The sequence below is a fragment of the Ambystoma mexicanum genome, chromosome 1p (genome assembly GCF_040938575.1).
Source record: "Ambystoma mexicanum isolate Mex_15411 chromosome 1p, UKY_AmexF1_1, whole genome shotgun sequence".
In the NCBI taxonomy this organism is placed as follows: Eukaryota; Metazoa; Chordata; class Amphibia; order Caudata; family Ambystomatidae; genus Ambystoma; species Ambystoma mexicanum.
The window spans coordinates 1341265658-1341282626 of NC_090921.1; the positions used below are offsets into that span (position 1 = coordinate 1341265658).

Here is a 16969-nt window from a genome sequence, read left to right on the forward strand (position 1 = left end):
GATTGGTTGATCAGAGCAGTTTCTTCGGAACAAGCTCGGATCCAACTAGATTATGTCTGCCACTTCCTTCACAATCTGGGCTTCTCCCTCAATTTAAAGAAGTCACAGATGATACCATCACAGAGACTCCAGTTCATTGGAGCAGTCCTGGACACGTCCATGGGAAAAGCCTCGCTACCAGAGGTGAGGGCTCAAGATATTCTGCAGATGGTCACCAGGTTTCAAAATGCCCAACGTCTCCCAGCCTACGACCTTTTGAGGTTGCTAGGCCTCATTGCATCCTGCATATCCCTTGTGCCAGAGGCTCGCCTGAGAATGAGATCCCTTCAGTGGGCACTGAGGACTCAGTGGTCACAATTCTCAGTGAGGATGACAGATCTCCGGATTCCGGACAAGGTAGCCCACGACTTTCAATGGTGGGCCTCTCCAGAGAACATCTTGAAAGGAGAACTGTTTTGGCAACCATGGCCGGAGATAACAGTAGTCACAGACGCCGCACTCACGGGGTGGGGAGCCCATGCCAACGACTTGACCATCAGTGGTTGTTGGTCTCCATCGGAGTCCAGACTACACATCAACCTGTTGGAGCTGAGAGCCATCAGACTGGCACTGAAGGCTTTTCTGCTGTCTGTACGGGGGAGAAACGTCCTGATAATGGCGGACAATACAGTGGCCATGAACTACCTCAACAAAAGAGGAGGCGTAGGGTCACTGCCACTGTGCAGAGAGGCGATGCAGCTCTGGTTTTGGGCAATTCAGGAAGGAATCTCTCTATCGGCAATTCACCTAGCCGGAGAGAAGAACTTGACAGCGGATGCTCTGAGCAGGCAGAACACAGTCTCCCACGAGTGGGAACTAGCTCAGGAAGTCCTTCAAAAGATCTTCGCCCTTTGGGGAACCCCTCAAGTGGATCTGTTCGCCACCAGTATCAACAGGAAGTGCGACAGATTTTGCTCAAGGGAATTTCCCCTGAGAGGAGCTCTACGAGACGCGTTCGTAGTGGACTGGGAGTTCCCACTTCTGTACGCGTTTCCTCCGATCCCTCTCATTCCTCAAATGATCAGGAGGTTGAGAAGGCTTCGGAAGACCATGATCCTAATTGCCCCGTATTGGGCCAGGAGAACGTGGTACCCGGACCTTCTGGATATGTCCATCCATCCTCCAATTCGTCTACCGTACAGAGAGGATCTTCTCTCGCAGAAGGGAGGTCAGGTTCTCCATCCAGCCATCAAGATCCTCAACCTTCACGCTTAGTATCTGAAAGGTTGAGGTACAAGGATTGGGACCTTCCGGATGACGTCATGGAGGTGTTGCTTTTGGCCAGAAGGCCAGCACTAAAACTTTATAACGCTGCCGTTGGAATACATTTTGCAGCTGGTGCAGAGAAAAGAATATCAAACCCTTTTCATGTGGTACACCTGCGGTGTTATCCTTCTTACTTTATTTGGCAAATTCAGGCCTTCAAGTTGACAATATTAAGGCCTATCTCGCAGAGCTATCGATCTTTAAGTGCACTGCAGAGGAGCCATTGTATTTCAAAATTCCATTGGTAATACAATACCTGAAAGGTCTAACTAATGTTTACCCTGCAAGACCATTCCAAGTTCCCTTATGGGACTTAAATCTAGTTTTAAACTTCCGAAAGGGTGCTCCTTTTGAACCACTCCACTCTTGTTCATTGAAGTTTCTCACCCTCAAAACTGTTTTATTGGTAGCATTAACATCTGCTAGAAGGGTTAGCGAGATACAAGCCCTATCTTGTAAACCTCCTCATACAATTTTTCACAAGGACAAAGTCGTTCTACAGGTGAAGCCTAACTTTCTCCCAAAGGTAGTTTCTGAATTTCACATTACTCAGAAGATTACTTTACCTTCATTCTATCCTCCTCCCCAGCCGGGGAAAGAGGAAGAGAGACTACACAGGCTGGACCCTAAGCGAGCCTTGAGTTTTTATATCAGTAGACTTGCTAAAATTAGGCAAGCAGACCAACTCTTTGTAGGTTACGCAGGACATAAGTTGGGATTACCAATAACCAAACAAACCATCTCCAGATGGATTATTTTAGCCATTCTGGAATGCTACAAACTGGCAGGGAAAGAGCCCCCTCAAAATCTAAGGGTTCATTCGACCAGGGGTATCGCAGCCTCCTCAGCTCTTCAAAGAGGGGTACCAATTACAGACATATGTGCGGCTGCCACATGGTCGTCCGCACATACCTTTACCAAATTTTATAGCCTAGATTCCTCCTCTAGTCAAGAGACTAGATTTGGCAAAGCTGTGTTACACTCTGTTCATTCTTAAAGAGTAATATGGCATCTCTTACTCCCGCCTCCAATCACATACCACTGCTATGGGAGTCTATCATAGATAAGGAATACGTCGGAGGACACAATCCCTTCGAAGAACAAGTTACTCCTTGCCTGGTAACGTTCTTTCAATGGGATGTTCCTCCGACGTATTCCTTATCGCCCCTCCCATCCATCCCCGCAGTAACATTTCCCTTGTGGTTGCAGCTTACGCTCCTTCAAGGGTAGTAACCATTCATGCAATAACTACCTTACTCTACAAAACGGAACTGAGCAATGGACGCTGCGCGTGGCCATTTATAGGCATGATGACGTCGGCGTCGATACGGTGGCTGTCAAGGAACACCTACTCGACGGACGTTTACGCACAGCGCCCTCTACTGGGAAAATAAATTTCCGAGGCCAGCAAGCTGGAGATACAAATATCATAGATAAGGAATACGTCGGAGGAACATCCCATCGAAAGAATGTTACCAGGTAAGGAGTAACTTGTTCGTATAAAAGGTAGGTCGTTAAAGGGGACCACCAGGAGAGATTGTTGTATATTTAGGTTTAGTATCATTAACACGTAACTGAGTTTGGTTCTTTTTTTGCTTGATTACCTAGTGAACTCTTTATGGAGATCTGATATCAGTAAGGTAAACATACAATGAAGTGTGGAGAGATGCAATTGGTGAATAAACACTGAAGTGAGATTTAGAATGAAGACATTATCATAACCTATTGTTATATCTTTTAGGAAACTAAAATTCATTAGGAGAGAAGAGGGATTTCAAAGTGAATTAGATGAGGATAGTCATGTTCTTTAAGAGATATATTGAACAGCTAATAGATTAAAATAGTAACATTATACTTGTATTACTTGCTAGGAAGACAGCAAAGACATTTCCGAAGAAGGGTGATTGATCCCGAAATGGGTAGAAAGATTCCATAAGACACTTTTGAAATGAAGTCTGAATATTTGTTGAATTAGAACATTTACCAGGGGGAATCTGAGACATTGAATTCTCTTGTTGCATTTATTATGTGAATGTCATTTATGTGAATACTGAATTTATTATTCATTTCATGGGTATTATATTTTGCTGTGATCTAAAGAAAGTTTATTGTTTAATAACACATTGAATAGAATAGTAGGCTAACGTGTAGGGTTAGTACACTTGATTTGAAATGATTATATAATTTGAAGAGTTTTAATTTGTCTATGGAATAAAAAAATATTCTGAATACAATATAGAAAATTGTAATGAATAGATTGAAAGGATATCGTTAATGACTCAGTTCATTATCAGAAATTATGAATAACAATTCATAATATTCAGTAAGGGCTGTTTGCCCATAAGGAGTGAGTATGGGATCCTCCTAGTGTTCTAAGAGGAATTTAATGAAAAAGAATTTCAAGAACAATATGCCACAAATTTGTGTCACACTTTAGGGTGAAGCTTCAGAGACTGCCTGGCCTTGCGCCCCTGGAATGTTTGGCTTTAAAAAGGAATTTGGTAATGTCCTCTCAAGTAAAAGATATGTGCCAGTTCGACCTTTGGGTTAGCGCTAAGTTATTCCAGGGTCCTAGAACAAGAGTATAGATCTCTAAAGTGTTTTTTTCCCAAGTGGAGGCTGATATTGAGTTTGTTTTTTGCTTATTTTGCAAATGCCCTATTTATCAATTACCAAAAATATGATGACATTTTAATGTGCAAAATTGTCTTCATAGGTTGGCTAGTGGTGTAACCAATTTTTATAATTGCACTTAAGTTCCTTCCTTCTAAACATTAAAACTTATTTTAGATGTAACAGTATCCTCTTAAGCAGTCATGCATTGTAACACAATTCTCATTTTTTCTCTTTCACCCAAAAATTAAAGGTGTGTGTGTGTTTAAGGAGTGGATCATGGAAAAGGGTTGGTACATATTTTTTAATTACAAATTCAGGCATTATATAACAGGAGACTGCAGATGCTCCCTTAGGACGGCACACAGTGATTGCCACAAGTCATTGATCTGTTTGCCGTATCTGGTAACATTTTTCTTTGTCCTAATTGATCCATTAGCAGCTGTATTAATTACTAGGTCAACTGGACTGGTGCTGGAGAAGACCTTTGCCATGATATTATCAAAATGAAGAGTTGAAAGGGAATGATCCCTCAAAACAGTCTTTCGACGGTCAAAGTGATGACAAACATTAAATGCAACTTGGGTAGTCTTTCTCTGAAATAAATACACTATTATGCCAAGTTGGTGCTCCAGGCATGTCACCACTTATATTTTCAGTAAACATGTACAAAGACCAATTTTCCATGAGGTAATTCAACCTATTACCTTTGAGGATTTGATTTAACTAATAATGTGACCTATTTTGAATATTAGAAATGATTGGCCTGCTTAAATTGTTTCTAGATCGATCTAAACAATCACAATTTAGATCAACATTATAAGTATATTCTCGATGTCTCCCACTTCCGACCAAGCAAAAATATGATTGAACTTATCTGCAACACGCTGTAGGTTATAATAGACATGTATCATCCAAATAGTAGATACACCAAAGCTCTAGCTCCAGGACAGGGAAACAGCTAGGATGCCCTCACATGGGTCGGACATCGAACTGCACTTGCCTTCAAACTGTTATAGATGGCTATCAAAAGACCTCCAAAAGTATGGCCGCTAGGCCCCATGACGACTTTTTATAAAAGGCTTGCATACCCATCCATAACTATAGAGTCCATCACCAAGTTTCTTGACAAAAACGCATATTAAAATGAGAAACAATTTACGTAGAAGGGCTTAATATAAAGGCAAGATTTTTGGAGATCGAACCCAAGGTGACAGTTATAGGTCACATAATTGGATGAGTTATCGACTGACCCGCAATACCCACTGCATTTACCAATTTATCTGAACAGGGGGCATGTAGACATTCAGAGGCTCTTTGAGTTCAGTACGAAGCTCCTTTGTCAACTAGACAAGAAACTCTCTTATCGCTAATAGCACAGTGTAGATAAGGAGCAGAATAGTCAAACTGCATCAGTGGTGTCACTATGTTCCTGGTACCCTGACTGTTCTATTGTGTATTAAACATAGCAGGTGGTGGGGGAAATGATTGTGAGGAGGGAGCAACATTGGCCGCACTGGCTGGTCTTCCAATGCCCAAATTCTTTGCAATAATTGATTGAGATCAGCACAAGTAGGGTTATAAAAAGCAATAATAACTTGTAACCCTTTTTGAAACTTTAAAGTATCCTCATGGACTTTAAGATATGTTTGCATGATATTAGATCAGTGGAGCTCCATGGTGTGTGCACTTGCACTATTGTATCACCTGCCCCAGGAAACTGTCTCAAAGTGTACAATGGGTTTGTACTTGGGAAATCTTCAAAAGGTGATCGATGTACTAGATGTAGGTGAGGTACCAACAAAATTAGAAATTAGCAATCTTTTGCTTAGCGCATCAATGTTGAAAGAGATTGCGATGTACAGCCTCCCAGAGTTCATGTAGGGGTAGATTTACTATAAACCAGCAGTTCACTGAAAGATGAGTATGGGCTCTAAAATGTAATCTGTCCAGCTAGTGGTGATGGCGAAGCAGATGCTGTTTCTTGCGGTTTATGTCTGATCATTTACAGGCTTTAATACATCAGGAGTATACCAATCTATACCAATCTGAAGTTTCTTTTGGTGTGGGTACCCCTTGAAATGGTGGATAAAGTCTACTGTAATGTTTTCTGTTTTAGGGATGGACAAATTCACTTGCTCTGCTTTAATTTCATTTAACTGCTCTTGGAGTTTCCCTTGCGCACCTTCCAGAGCTTTGGTCTAGGGCTCGGAAAAGGCATCTCAGTGCCCTTTGTTTACAATTCATATAAAAAAAGAAAAAAAGCTTTTGGTGAACCTTCGATCCCAGTGTTTCTATAGTTCCTCTTAAATAAACAATCCTGTCAGGATCAAATGTGCCTTCAGGAAACTGCTTTTTCACGCCACTAACTGTAAAATAGTGCCATTGATACATAACTGTACAAGTCTTAAGAAAATAATTTGGGGACATAAAATAAGCAGGACTTCCCTTAGGGGGAGTTCTCATTCTCACAAAGATTAACTTGTAAGGAATTCTGTGCCACTTTTCGCAGTGCCCCATATTATAATGACTAACATGGCTCATGACTGACCGTGCAGTAATCCCTCCCCACAGAGTAGCGCCAAGACATGGTTTATACCCACCATTAACACCATCTGTTCAGTAACCATGCCCCACACAGTGGTTTTGAGACACGGTTTATACCCACTATTCACATTAACAGCATTAGCGGTCCAGAGACAGGCTAGGAAAGGCGAGAAGGTTTCCACACACACCCCCAAAACTAAACAAAGATCAGAGATAAACGTTTTCACCAAAGCTGCATTTCCCAAAGCAACATGTCTATGGTTGCACAAATTATTTGGGTTTGAAAAGGATATACAGACAGACAGACAGCAAGTTCTTTCACACTGTCACCTTTTGGCACCCGTTCAGTATGCTCTGCCGCTAGCCCTATGCAACAACCTTGTAGAGGAGGCCCCAAATAAGGCCTGCACTCCCATCGCCCATTTTGAAGTACCAGGAACGTTCACACCAAAATATGTGACGTATAATCAGCAAATAAACCTGCAGAGAGCAGCAGTAGGGATCTGCCCAGTGCCTATCAGAAGAACAACACCTGTTGAAGCACCGATACCCAGAAAACCATGGACAGTAAGGTATCCATTGAGAAAATCCTACCAGCAAATAAGACGAAATGAAGATAGCCTAAGCACTGTCCCGGAAGAAACCAAAAAAGTACTAATGGAAGATGAATGGTGACGTCATAAGGACACGGACAGACTCACAGATAGACGATATGACGACCGAAGGATGACACAAAGAGATGAAACGTCGTGAGAAAAGGGATTGTGAACTTAAAAGTGATAGGAAGCTATCACAACAAAAGAGAGTTAAGCTGTAAGCAAAATGGATACAGTCGACCAGTTTACACCTGTACATACATGTGAAACTTCAAGAAGAAAAAGAAAACAGTACAGCTTGCTATGCTAAGTAGAAGAATAGCGTGGCATCAGCCATTATACATAATCTACCTCACAACAAAGCACAGTATTATAAATGCGAGTCCACTTTGCACAATGAAACAGAATCCACCTAGGTTACTAAAGGCCAAATGATCAGAGATTCATATTCTAGCAAACCGAGAAGAGACGGCTGAATCGAAACTCAGCAAGAGCAACTCGTGCCAGAAGAGCCAAGGTCAAGCTAATACGAAGAGGAACGGTAGCTACGTATAATTGAAACTCAAGCACAGAATATCCTGTCTCTGAAAGGTCAAGATAAGGAGGCGTAGGCAGGTGGCTGAGCTAAATAAAAATCAAATACACAAATTGAGAGAAACGAGACAAATTCATGGTGCGTAAATCACATGACCAGCCGAGCGAGGATAGCACGGGTTCACACCTATACTTGGCATCTACCCCAGCAGAAGATATCAGAACATTTCCAGAGAGAAGATGCAGTTTCGAGGCCAATCACATCGAGATAATTGACACACAGTTGTTGAAGTGATGATTGATTGTAACTATAATTGGAGAAAGGCCGGGTAACTAGGGGGGCAACCCGCACCAGGCTGAGCATTCTGCGTGCTGCTAAGCGAAGTGGAAGAATATGCAGGGGTTGGTGCCAACCCAATCACAATGGACCAAATAATCTAGGGTCCTGTAGTTAGTAGAACCAATGGGACATTGTACTTTTAGTGACGTCTACAGTAGTCATTTTTGAAGGAAGGACTTAGACGCCCACCTGACAGTGTTTATCCAATCCCTTCACTCCGTTACCATATACAGATATAGCACCTATATTAAAGTTACCTTTTCCTAACCAATAGAAATGTTGATTAACTTTTGAGTGTTACACACCAGATTATGACGAGTTTTGAGTATAAATGTCAATATTTGTATTAAGTTCGTTGGAGTTGAAGCAAAGCGGATTATCGCATCAGTGCTGATTTACATGACTCCCCGTTTTTTGTACTTGTCTTTAAACGGACTCCCTTTGCCAAACCATTGAGTTGTCCTTATTGATTGGTGTTGGAGTAATACATCTGCACCCCCATCCATCTCAAAGGTGCAGCTATCTTGTCTTAAAGTACTCTGCAACAAACCTCGGTTCTATGGGCCGGCCGGGGGTCTCCCCAGTACAACCTATTCCCATCATGACGCGCATTCGGACTTGCAAGGTAGATACAAGGCTGACCACGGTTTTGAATTGTGCATGGATCTTTTCTTTGCATTAATTCAAGTGCTATTCACACAAGAATACTCACTCCCTACACTATTAACCCTTAAAACAGTGTGTTGATGCAAGTGCTGCTATGCTGCTACAACTGACAGCTGCTGTTCCCTGTCCAGACAGGCTTTTCTTTTAAGACTGCTTTTCTTGACAGATTCAAAATAACAGGTACCAGAGACAAACACAATAAACAAATGGAAACAATAATAGGCTCACATATTTCCTAAACCATCCAATGAATGAAACTGGCTCTCTCTTCAGTTGAAAAAAGGCTCCCCCAACACACGGGCATTCCCCTACACCATATCCCCAATACGACGAAGAGTGCTACATTCTTTAGTGGTTCCAAAGGGCGCATCTGCTACTCCTCTTGGACGCACACTTAGCTCATGAATCAGAGGTGAAGTGCATCAATAACTGTGGCAAACGTCAGACGCTTGACTCAAATCTTGTATGATGTTGGTTGTGTAAATCTTTAATAGCAGAACTGCAAGGTGAACACAGAAGCGAGCGCACATAATCCTGAGGCAATCCTGGCATAATACCCCTCCCCATTATCAATACCGTCTGTGGGTTTTCAACACAAGTGGAAAGTATGTAGTCAGTGGGGCATTGAAGGTGGTAATATGCACAAGAAAGCAGGACCTGCACACGTGAGGCTTGCTGATATTTATGGTGACTATATACCATGCAAGTCCGTACCTGGTCTACAATGGCAGTTAAAGTGCCCTTTGATTACATAGTTAACTATGTGTTATTATATCAATATTGTGCTTATTGTAGTTTGTTTACATCAGTGATATCACTGAATTATGCATTTAGAGTCAGTTGTCATTCAACATAACTTCCTGTGAGGTTGGTGGGGCCAAAGGTAGTACAACTGCACTTCCAGGGAGTTGACTGTCCACATGATGTCAATACTGGTACTTCCAGGTCTTTATGCATAATCTCCGTCATCGTGAAACTCCCTTGAATTCAGTTCTTTGGAGCCATTTTCCCTTCTAATTCAGCAAAACATATGCCTTTGCCCCCCCAGTCACTTTACAAATAAATAAAATAAATGATCTAGAGGCATAACTCTGCTTGACTTATTATTGTCAGATTTGTTCTACCTTGAAGAATTTTGTAGGCCTCATTTCCCCTACCATAGTATCTCAAGGGCATTTTTTTTTTTACTGTGTGCTTAGAATATTTTCATTTTACACCAAAAGGACTGAGGGAGGGTCTCATACCTGAGTATACCCTGTATGTTCACACATTAGAAGACTCAGGCTGGTCTATTCTGTTGAGGGTATTTTGTATCAAGGTTTTTGTTTTTTGTTCTGGGTTCGACCTCTTGTGAGGTTCTTGGAATTTCTTTAAAACTGCTTCATAGATGAAAAACCTTTTTTATTTTATTTCTCTATCCACAGGGTATTAAAAAATGGGGGAGGAAGAGATACATGTATATATATTACTGTTGTATCTCGAGACAACGACAAGCATTGTACTTTTAAGGTGAATCTGAATACTATGCTTGCATGTCTTGAGACATAGTATCGGGTGATATCAGGATCTTTTGATTCAACTCTCCCATGTCTTCTCTACACTGGTCTTTTTCATTGTCTTTCCAGAATCCAGTGGAAGGTTTGATTGGTTCTCATGTTGTTTTGGAGAATCATAGACCAAAAAACTTCCACCGAGTTTCAAACAAATTTTTCCTCATCTCGGTTGGTTTGGTGAAGAAAAAAGCCAAATAGAGCCTACCGGTTTCAGTGGCACTATTAAGTTGAAGCCACCTTCATCAGGGCTGCGCAGACACTCAAGTTATGATGTGTCAAAAAGAGGTTGCTGGTCTAAGAAGGATTAAGACAGGAGATCCCACCTGTAGATGGAGGGGGAATGGGGAACCCTTTTAGAGGAACGAACAAGCTACAGACAATTGGGAAGAGACCCAACGGAAGATATAAAACAACTGATAGTATCTATTTTGGAAGAAGCCCTAGCAGAGGGCCATATCACTACAAGAGAGTATGACTTTTTGAACCCAAAAACACCAAAAAGACCAGCCTTTTACGCCGTACCAAAAGTACACAAGGGAATCATACCGATTCCCAGAAGACCCATAGTGTGGGGCAAAGGTTCCATTTTAGAACCTCTGTCAGAGTTCGTCGACTACTTTCTGAGACCCAAAGTGAACAAAATGAAGTCATATCTAAAAGATACTACTGCAGTCCTCCATCTACTCAAAGATCTTCCTTTTGACACAGAAGGCCAGCTACTTGTCACCCTGGACATCGAGTCGCTATACACCAAGATCCCACAGATGGCGACCCTACAAGTCATAGAAAAGGCCCTGAGAGACACAGTTCCCCCTCCTGAAACACCTATCAATCTGATTAAGCAACTCGCTGAGATCGCCTTAACCAAGAATTACTTTATGTACGAAACCTCATTCTTCGAACAAATATCACATACAGCGATGGGTGTTACTTTTGCGCCAAGCCTGGCGAATTTATATGTGGCAGACTTTGAAGAGAAAACCATCTACCCTATCAATAACCCCTGGGAAGCACATATAAAACTTTGGAAGAGGTACATTGACGATGTTCTTATGATCTACCAAGGCAACTAACAAGAACTTAGCACCTTCATAATTTGGCTTAATGAACAAAACCCCTTTCTCACTTTCTCTGAAATACATAGCAAGACATCCATTCACTTCTTAGACCTGCATCTGGAGATACAAAATAATCCAGTAACCACCAAGGTATACAACAAAATCACAGACAGAAACTCTCTTCTAAACTATACAAGCTACCATCCATCAAGCCTGAGGAACAATTTACCTTTTGGACAATTCCTTAGGTACCAAAGAAATTGCTCAACGCTTTGGGACTATGAACAACAATCAGGACAACTCTCTTGTAAACTTCGGGATCGTGGTTATCCCAAACGCACGATAAGACAGGCCAGAAAAAGAGCAAAAAACATTCCGAGAGACACTACCTTGGAGCAACATACGAAACAAAAGGAACAAGAAGAGAAAATTACTGCTATCCTCAGTTTCTCACCATTAACAAACAAAATCAAGAAGGAAGTGATAAAACTCTGGCCACTCCTAAATGTAGGCGAGTCAAGCCTAGAGAAACCCAGATTTTCGATTAAGAGAGGAAAGAACCTACAAGACTCCCTCATCCATACTTACAAAGGACCAAGGGACCCCATCACAAACACCTTGTGGAACCAGGTAAAACCCACAGGACATGCGTTGTGTGGGACATGCAGTGCATGCATTGGAACAACCAGAACCACATCAATTACCATTGGATGGCACTACCCATGGCTCCAAAAAACGTTTACAAACTGCAACAGTAAGAATGTCATTTATTTGATCACCTGTCCTTGTGAAATGCGATATGTGGGAATGACCACCCGACCCATCAAAACCAGATTGGCTGAACATCGGTCGTGCATTCCCACCAAAAAACTAACTGCCCCTATGATTACCCATTTTGTAGAACACCAACATGGTGCCACTGACTTCAAATGGACAATTATTGAAAAGATCAATATCCCAAAACGAGGTGGAAACATCCATAATCTACTCTTTAGAAGAGAACAATTATGGATTTTCCGTTTGAAAACAGACAAGATAGGCCTGAATGAGCCAACCAGCTGGCAGACCCTGGCAACTTTATGAGTGGAACCACTATGAATGATGCCTGATTCACCTTGCTCTGCTCTATATCATGACCATCATTGGTGTTGCACTGAAATTCCAACTGTTTTGCACTGTTTTTTGTACTGTTCTTGCCATGTTTACAGTGACATGATAAGCTATGATGACCGCTAATTATCGGATTTCTACATATATATGCCTTCTGGACACTCCTGGTCTTACTATTTACAGCACATATAATGTATTTCCACTCTAAAAACACATAGGGCATGCTATACTAGTGAAACACTCGTAGCCTTAGCCCCGCTGGATAACAGTGACAAATCCTCCTACCATCACCAGTTGGGGCTTTTGCATCCATTCGAGTGACAGTACACCTACAATATAATGTATACCTCCTAGGCAAGGACCATTGGTCCGTATGCACATTTGTTTTGCAAGTCCACTGCATTGCTGGTCCGCTCCCTGTCTCACCTTATAACCTCTTTCTTTTAGTTGGGATTTTGAGCGAACAATACTTTTCAACAACAATTCTGCTCCATCGCACTCTGTCACGCACCCATTAGACATGGCGCTGACAATTCGCTAGTCCACCCTTTGTGTCTATCACACTCCAGAGTGGCAGGAACTAATATTCCCAGTTCCGGCCGCACGCACTTACGTGTACATTGCCAGCAGTCAAGCACGGATTGGTATCCAAGGTGAACCGGCCCCATGGGATCCTGATTCCACCAAAAAAGGTAAGCCTAGCTCCTATGCATTTGACAGAGTTGTCAGCGGTACTGTGCTGGTTTCCTTACTCTGCCCCCTGCAATCTGGGAGCTCGTTACAGGGACCAAACCGGGCTACACACACCCATACCTCATTATTTCTAGCGGTCTGAATGTGTTTAGTGTTGTGGCTAATAATTTAGTGTTCCAACCATTTATGGAGCATATCTTAACAGTGGCACCCGTTGCCCTCCTAACACCCCTCAAATTAATTTACAACCTACGGTTCTCTTTTTGAAGTTCTTTGATTTAAATATACCGTGGGTCTCTTTGTTTCAAACTGACCCGAGTATTTGAGCACTTTCTTTTCACCTCATGATGTAATCATACACATACCCTTCGCCCCCCCGAAATGAGATTAAACTATTACCTTCTCATTTTAAATTCCCTAGCATGCCAACTATCTCTTGCTATTCCAGGAAGTCACCAATTAACCCTTCCTGACCACACGTGTCGGAATTGAAACAATATTATGCCTCCTATCGCAGCAATTGTATGTGTATTGGCCTACGCCAAGTTGTATAAAACAACTTGGCGTAGGCCAATACAAACTCCGCGGCAAGGTCTTGACCTTAGAGAAAGTAATGTAAGTCGCCATCTTGGATTAAGCCGCCATTTTAGGTTCTCTTGTAATATGGAAGTCACCCTGAACATCAAAATGGAGGCCGAATGACATTCTGAGTAAGATTCTGGCCGTTGTGACCTCCGTACACACGAATAATTAATATGCCTGCAGGCCACTTGTCGGGGTCGCGAACTGAGACCTTGTCCTATTGCTGACCTATGTGTAAATGTACAACTATATCAGCGAAACTAATCAAAATGCATATATTATAGGATTGACCTGGCTAGGAACCCATAGGCCCGATCCCTAGAATGGTTAACCCGCGAGGGGGTTGGCCAAGGGCTGGATAAAGAATATAAAAAGCCCAAGTATTCCAATGTACGGTCTCTCTTACTAATGCATCGAACCTTCGTTGAAGTTCGTTACGTTACTCTGAGAGCCGAATAGCTATCCGTTTGTCAATTGACTTTGGTAACTGTTGTAGCTTTTAAATAAAGCACTTGTATGTTCTTTGTAACCTGTGTTGGTGTGTTTCTTTTTGGGCTTCCCGGCCTCATATTATTTTTCTGTTTCCACAGTTGGCGCCCGAACAGGGACCCTCAAGATTGATGCCGGATCATTGAAGGTTGACGCAGACTATCGAACCGGGATCGGACGGTGTAATACTGCGGGCCCGACCGAACGAGACGCGATACCTCGGCAGCGCTGCACGATCCGATCCTTGGACGATAGTCGTGTGGTCTGACACAGCATCTTGACGAGGGTCCATTTTTGAAGCCGGCAGATTTGTCGCAACCACCAAACACAAGGTACAATTCGTTAGGTAAGTTCTTTGGTAAACCGTACGGTCCTCCTTAGGTTTGGTCAGGTGCAGTCGTGACCCCGCTCTTAATTTAACCCTGACAATTTGAATTTGGCGTATTGTATCTGCAGACACAATTATTGACCAGGTAACACCAATTTTTTGTGAAATGCCTGGGAAATTGTCTAGCTGCTTTAGGGCTCTGTTCCGCAGCGATCGCCAATCTTTGGAATTTAGCCGCCTGGCACCACAGGAGGGGTCGCCGGCATGTACTATGTACTGTAAGTATGGCATTGGAAGTATAGTATTTAATGATATTTGGCACAGACAAACCAGACATGCCTCTGAATTTCAGTGGCCAATCAATGGTAGTTTCGAGATCCCCGTATTGAATACCTAGAATCGGTCTTGCTAAAAAAGAAGGCCAGATCTGCAGCATTTGATGTTTTGCAGAATTGGAAAAATGAAGCATTGCAGCAGCTTAAAAGTAGGGATAAACATGCACCCCTTCATAAAACAAATGCCGAAAAGGTGTTGTCATACGATAAGGAAAAACATTCGGAGTCAGTTAAAAATATGGATAGGGCTTTTTCACTCGGAATCCAGAAAATGTATCCCTCTAAAGATTTCCATGTTTCTGAAGAATTTATTGAAAAATTGTTAAACGAACGCAGGCCTGGTGCCTCTGCGTCACCTCCATATGATCCTCTCCCGGGTGTTCTGCCCATTCCTGCTGTTGTTCCTGCTGTTATTCTTGTTCCCCCTGTACAACCTATTGTTCCTATTCCTCTAGTTGTTGTTCCTCCACCTATCGCACCACCCCTTCCTCCTGCGCTGATAGTTGCACCCTTATTGAATTTGCCCGCACCTCTGCTCCCGAGTGGTTCTGTATTGACTGAAGTTGATCAGGGTGCGGGGTCAAAGATTGTCACTCGTAATACTGTTTCTGCAGACAAGAAACAAGAATTATTTGCTTGAGCTAAGCACTGTGTGGCGAAAGGTGATCAAGTTAACGTTTTTTCCACATAATCAAATTTGAACAATTTTCCCGAGAAAAATATTTTTATCGAAGGTTTGGGGACTCATGTATGTGTGATGTGGGGTAAATTACAAAATTCGGATCTCCCACAAGGGGTGAGGGATCTAAATGCTTTAGCACTTTCGAGGGACACAGAGGAGAAAGTAATGGTCATGTTGAAAGATTGTTTGAGTATAGGAGCGACTTTGAGAAATCACGAGATGAGGATGATGAAGACGACAGTATGTATGTGCAGAAACGGTTCCTTCCGTGTCGTAGATCGGCACCTGAGGAAGTACGAATTTGTACCAAAGATGCGATTCGATGGATCTCGGATTCATCGATACCGCCAGATGAAGTATATGACACGTATAGTCAGTATGCAGTAGAAATGCAAAGGATGGTGATTCAGGTAATGGTACAGTACCTGCAGGAAGAATGTGTAAGGAAGAAGGTTAGTTGTGCTATAGAGTTATTGGGAATTTGTAAAAGGGCTTTTTCGCCCGACACTTCTTCGACTGCCTTAGCACTCGACCTGGCTCTGTTGCTTAGTAAGCGGTCGGAGTTACCTATATCTCAGTTGCCTATGAGAGAGGTTCCTCCGACATTTGTCCCAAAGGTTGAGATTCCCGCTAACGCTGGGACTGGTGCACCCGCTGTGGATATCCCTGCGCATTATGTATCGCAATTTGTTCATGTCCCGTTTTCACGACAGGAAGTGAACACTATTAGACAATCAATTCCCGATATCAGAAAAAACCTGACAGGGTTTTACAAAGAGATAGGGCCTCATTACACGGATGGCGGTAGGGATTTACCGGTACCGGTAAAATACTGGTACCGGTAAATCCCTACCGCCTTACTACGAGGTCCCTTTGCGGGTTGGGGGATTTAACGCCTGCTTTTTGCAGGCGTTAAAATCCAACCCACTAAGGGACCTCAGAGCCAATTACGGCACCGCAAAATTGCGGTGCCGTAATTAGCGCCTTCCCCATTCCCATAGAGCCCAATGGGGCGGGAATGGGGAAGGGCAATGGCGGAAAGGGGATTTACCGCCCCTCCAACCTTGGAATGGGGCGGTAAATCCCCTTTCCGCCAAGGCGGTGCCGGTATTTTAACGGCATGAGCTATGGCGCTAATAGCGCCATGGCTCACCGCCTACCGGGTAATGAGGCCCATAGAGTCCGTTTTGCAGTCCTCTGTGTTCACCTTAAGTGATATTGACTTGCTATTCCCTGTACTCCTACCCGTGAATTTATGGAAGCAGGTTCGGACAATTGACGATGTGCCAGGGTTGGGAGATACGTGGGCTAACATGACTAGGTTTGATGGGGAAAGACCAGCTGGTGAGAAACCACCTCAGGTAATACTTACTTTGCCTGATAGAATTGTCGCAAAATTGAAAACTATAATTCCAGAGAAAAGAATTATTTGGGACAAGCTTACAGCCTGTGTTCAAGGAAAAACTGAAGGTGCCACCGACTTCTTTAATAGATTCGAACAGGTATTCTCTGACTTCAGTGGACAGGACTTGGGCACA

General features: G+C 42.8%; 1 protein-coding gene across 1 annotated transcript in view; it reads left to right on the forward strand.

Annotated features, from left to right (window-relative positions):
- Positions 1–16969, forward strand: part of LOC138454040 (urotensin-2 receptor-like) — a 125475-nt gene that overhangs the window by 80399 nt on the left and 28107 nt on the right. The gene's annotated exons all lie outside the window — the stretch shown is intronic.